Here is a 6,065-nt window from a genome sequence, read left to right on the forward strand (position 1 = left end):
ATAATAAGAGCTTTTCATAATGTGAAAAGTGGGGGTCATAAGAAGAGCCTAATGTTGAAGAGGATATTAAATTTTAGAGGGAGGCAGAACCTCTTATTGTCCTCTGATAAACTCCGAAAATAAATGCAATACATGAATAAGAGAGCATTTAATCTTGTGAATATGAGAGCCTTCCCGGGATATTGTGATTTAGAGGGCAAGCAATTTCCTCAAGCACTCACGTTATTTGAAAGTGTTGAGCACATTTTGCCCTCTAGACTGCGCCATTTAGCGACATACTAACTCCAGCACTCTAATGACAGAGTAGGGTGGTTGGGGAAAGGAAAGGAGGGGAGAGGGAGATAAAGGGGTTGTAACTGGAGGGGTGTAGGGAGGTAGGGAGACGGGGTAGTGAAAGGCCTGGTAACTAGCATGGTGTAAGTAGGGGAGATGGGGAGGTTGTGACTTGCTGGGGAGTATGTAAGAGGATAAAACACTGAAGGAAAGAAAAGGTTTGGGTAGATACGGTGAAAGTAGGTTATGTTAGATTAATTCAATTTAGTTTAAGTCAGGTAGTTAGATAAAGTATCAGGAGGAGTAGAGAAAGGCGGTTTAAGGGGGTAGAGACTTGTATGGTTGTAAGCAAGGAGGGAGGTGCAGAATACATAAGGTTGGGTGAGGTTACGTCAGGTAACTGGAGGGTTGCAGGAACGAGGAGTAAAAAAGAGTGGTAGGCAGGAATGTAGGTATGAGGGGCAACACACTGAAGGAAAAGGAGGGATAGGTAAGTGGTACACAGAGGAGAATTTAGGTAAAGGTACAGCACTGAGGCAGGGGCAGAAAGGGTGCTGAAAGGTGGGAGTTTGCGAAGAAGAGAGGGAGAGGGACATTGATAGGATGGAGCAGAGAGAAGTTGGGTAGGAGGGAGCAATACCATCGAGGAAGATCAATGGAGAGGAGGTGCCTGGCAGGGTTTTGGGGAGTTGGTAATGAGTGGATATATCAGTTGGCTAGGGCCCGGAAGGGCCTGAGATAGATCCCAGGCTGAAGCTGGAAACTATCTATTGTTTTGATATTCTTTACATATCTTCCAAATGACCTGCCGACATAACATATCAAAATTCCTGCTCATAACATCACAACCTGAACATATGTATATTCAGTATGGATGGTGGTATTAACACCCAAGTGGTGGCATGTGTGAATGTGAGCAACACTTGGGAGGACTGCTAAGGCAGGGATCGAACTGTCTATATAGTCTATGACCAGTCAGTAATTTTAAAGGAAAATCTCTCTCTCTCTCTCTCTCTCTCTCTCTCTCTCTCTCTCTCTGCATCTCTCTACCTGTCTGTATCTTTATCTGTCAGTCTATATCCAAACCTGTCTATTTACATATACATAAGAAAGTCAAGATGTGTATGTGTATGTCTGTCTGTGGGTTTGTTCGTTTCTTTTACTAGAGCAGTGACAGATATCGACCTAATTCTTTCTGTATTAGGTCGGGGAAAGCCCAGGGAGTGCCAGAAAAAAAAAAAAAATTGCGATCGCTCGCAAGGATACGGCGCATTTTGTCGGAAACTGCGACACGTGGAAATGTCTGTCTGTACGTTTGTTCGTTTCTTTCATGAGAGCGGTAATAGATATCGACCTAATTATTTTTGCATTAGGCAGGGTTAGTCCAGGGAGTGTTAAATAAATACCAAATTTTGGCGATTGCGCGCGACGAGGCGACGCGATAGTCGGTAATCGCGTGACGCGAAAGTACGGTACGCAAAAGTCATTGTTTCGATTTTTTTTTTTGAGAATTGTTCAGTGTGGGCTCAGTAGTGGTACGGAAACAAATATAATGATATTTGCAAACATTTTATGATGGAAAGGCTATTAGTTAATCCCACAAATTTTTGCGGGCAAGCACTAGTCTAAATAATAAAAGCTTGATATGTGGGCCATGTGTGTGTGTGTCAGTGTGTTTGTTCGTTTCTTTCACCAGAATGGTTATAAATATCAACCTAATTCTTTTCGCATTAGGTCGGTGTAAGTCCAGGGAGTGCAAGAAAAATACCAAACAGAAATTTTGGCGATTACCTGCGACGCGACGGAGCGAAAATGTCGAAAATCGAGACACGTGAAAATATGGACAATCATACACATATAGTATTTTCGACTCTTTGGTCAGAATTCGATATTGTGGGCCCGATAACTGTATGTAAACAAAGATATTGGTATTTGCAAACATTTTATGAAGGAAAGGCTAATAGTTAGTCCCGCAGTTTTTGTGTGCAAACACTACTGTATATATATATATATATATATATATATATATATATATATATATATATATATATATATATATATATATATATATAGTGGTAGGTGGGGGCGCTCACCATCCACTCACTCGATGTAGTATTGCTCTTGGGTGTCTGCTCTTTCTTCTCCTCCATCCTTCCTTCCTTCCATCCTCTTCTGTCTTTCCTTCATTCTTTCCTCATCCTTCTGCCTATGGGTAACTTTACACTCCCTCTTCTGTCATTCTTTCCTTCATTCTCTCCACTTCCTTTTGCCTTTGGGTGACTCTACACCGAGTGACAAGCCAAATGGTTTCCTGTACACCAGGAAACTTTTTACCACGCTGGGTGGTAACCATATAGCTAAATTTTGGCGCCTGGTGGTTTAGTGGGTAATTACAGCGTTCCAGTCGGATTGAACTGGTGAAGGTTTATATCCAAGGGATGGTTGGGGTTTATTGCTCACGTAATACCACTCAGGAATGAGTGAGACTGGTCACTCTCATCTTAAATGCTTAGCCCCGGGCCTCTACGCTACTCACAGGGCAACGTAGGATTGGATGATGGATATATATATATATATATATAAAAGGGCGCAAGAACTGTACGGCAGGCGGGAAAATGAGGAGTGGGAGGTCAATAATACAAATGTCGAGCTGAAGGAGTGTCTGCAATGAATGAACGGGAATAGATTAAAAAAAAAAAAAAAATAGAAGCGCTGCATATTTATTATGTATTCGCTTCTTATGTAGTTATATGGTATCTTGCCAACAGGGAGGTATTGCTATATAAGATTTATCTATGCATTCCTTACATAGAGAAGTAAAACAAAAACAGTGATAGAGTTGCTTTGTATTAGTATGAATTTCTCTCTTTTCCTTTTTATATTGTCTCTCTCTCTCTCTCTCTCTCTCTCTCTCTCTCTTTCTCTCTCTCTCTCTCTCTCTCTCTCTCTCTCTCTCTCTCTCACACACACACACACACACACACACACACACACACACACACACACACGCACACACACACACATATGAACTGCTCTATTTCCTTTTTATATTATGTGATTATGACTAATATGAGAGGCTGCAGCAAGGAAATGATACTGCAGGGTTTTATTGTTATTATTACCAGAGCGTGACGGAAGTGGCGGAATAAGGGTGAATACGGATTTAATATTTTTATGCAGCCATGAATCAGTAGTTGGGAGCAACATTTTCCAACACACTGCATGGAAAAAAGGTTACCGAAAAACGATAAACCTGGCACCTCACTGAATAAACCTTGTCAGCACACGAACATTGTCAACAAATGACCACTGCCAACATTAATAACATAATTAATCTCAGCACTGTCAACAAATGAAAGCTATCAACACACATTATCAACACGTGCACACTTACAACACTATTAACACTTGAATACTGTCATCTCTATTATAATTGTCATCACATGAACACTCACTACATGAAGAATGTAAACATCGTGAATATATAGACACTCTTAACACCGTGATCACATGCAAGCTATCAGAGATGTCAAAACATGAACACTCAACACTGGTAACTAATGAACACTTTCGACACATGGACACTGATCGTAGCACATGAACACTGTCAACACAGTCAACACGCGCCCTTTTAATATATTAACACCGTCATCATTATAAACGCTGTCAGCGTATAAAAACTGTCAGTTGTGTCAACACAGTAAATGCCTAAACATTATCAACTATTCAACAAGGTCAACATTAATATATTAACTGACATCACTGACAACATATGAAGACTGTCTACTCTGTCAGCACATGAACATTATCTACCTTGCATAATTCCGGGCCACCCTTGGGTAATTGTAGACCCACCAGCTTACCAAAAAAGTATTAGGTGGGCTGTTGCAATTGTCGAGGGAGGTACTCCCCTGAGGGTGACGTGGCGTAAATGTCCGCTAGCTGGTCTTGCACAACACTACCAAGCAGGGAACTCCTCATACATATCTACAATACACAGCTCAGACTTTTGGGGTCTGTGCTTCCTCCACCTTCCATGCACCTCACCATGTGAAAAGTTCCTGTTCTGACCCCGGCGAGGCGTTGTCTACCACAAGAAGGTGGCTGCATGCCTGTGGTCGTTGAGTCTGCTCGGCCAAACAGACAGGGGAAGAGCAACAACAACTTGTCAGTACATGAACACTGTCAACACATGGACCCTCACAACTCCCAACATTATGAACACTGACCAACACAGAAGCAATGTAAACACAGTCAGTGAAAAGTTTCAACACATCATTGTTAACAAAGTCAGTACATGTACATTGTCAGTGGTCACAACATGAACACTTGCAACACTGTCAGTACATGCACACTGACAACAGTGGAACACTGTCAACACATGAACACTGTCGGCTCATGAAGACATTCAATATATGAACACTATCAATGTATGAACGCTCATCACTGTCATTTTATGAAAACTCAGTGCATAAACATTACACATGAAACCATCAAGACACGATCACTGTTAACACATGAGCACTGTTAATACATAAACACTGTTAATAATGTCAGCACATGAACGATTTTTACCCTGTCAGTATATGAAAACAATATATGAAAACTATCAACATGGTCACGTATAAACACTGTCAACACATGAACACTGTCAACAATGCTTATCTGCACTGTCAGACAGGAACGTTGTCAACATTTGAACTCCAACACATGAACACTGACAGCACATGAACACTTTTATTACTATCAACGCATCAGCAGTGTCGGCATGTGGTGACCGTCAGCATGGACAGTATAGGAACACTGTCAGCACATAAACACTGCCGTCACTGTCAACAAATGAACATTTCCACACTTTCAACATATAAAAACTCTCATCACTGTCAATAAATAAACACTCATACACTGTCAGCACATTAACAGTCATCCTTCATCCTTTAACAGTCATCCCTGTCATTTAACAGTCATCCCTGTCAATACATAAGCACTTTCAACACCTGTCAGCAATAATTACAGACGATACAAGTCACTGATGGAAGGAGTCTGGAACTGAAATGATAATGATGTCAATATCTGTCAGAGAAAGATTTTAAAGTTTCTGTTACATAGAGTTCATATACAGCTTTTCTTTTACATAAACATTCTGTATTATAACTACGGGCATAATCTGAGACTAATCCTGAGAATATGTATGTTACCAGGACCTGATGCTTTGTTTTGTATACACTGTTTCTGAATTTTGTGCATTCGTTGAAGAATATAAGAACAGCAGTACATCATATTCATATTGTCAGAGGTACGAAGTCATTTTCTACTCTGTTTTCCAGTGCTGCATATAGGCAGTATAGAATAATCGCCTACTGTCAGTTTCAGGACAGATATGAAGGTATTTAGTGCTGAGAGAGGAGATGCATTTCACAACCATGGTATGATTTAAATGTAGAATTACTCGGAAACTATGATGCATTCTGGCTCTTCGTGTCCGTGTGTGTGTGTGTGTGTGTGTGTGTGTGTGTGTGTGTGTGTGTGTGATAACTATGTACTGCATACATATAATGCAAGGCATTGCTTACTTACTACAGTGTTGCGTATGATCAGTTTGCTGCCGTTTGTAAGGCTATCGGTGCCTGTGTAGTTCTTTTCGTTTGTGTATGTCAGACTCTGGGCATAAATTTGACTGTTTCGTTCCTAAGGTGGAGAGCCATTGTACGTACCACATGCCTACATATTTCATCACATCGACATTCATACCCACTGTCCATGTTGAATACAAACAAGGGTTATCTCATGCA

This window comes from Coenobita brevimanus, chromosome 80 (genome assembly GCF_032717465.1).
Source record: "Coenobita brevimanus isolate Jiangsu-jjx chromosome 80, ASM3271746v2, whole genome shotgun sequence".
NCBI lineage: Eukaryota > Metazoa > Arthropoda > Malacostraca > Decapoda > Coenobitidae > Coenobita > Coenobita brevimanus.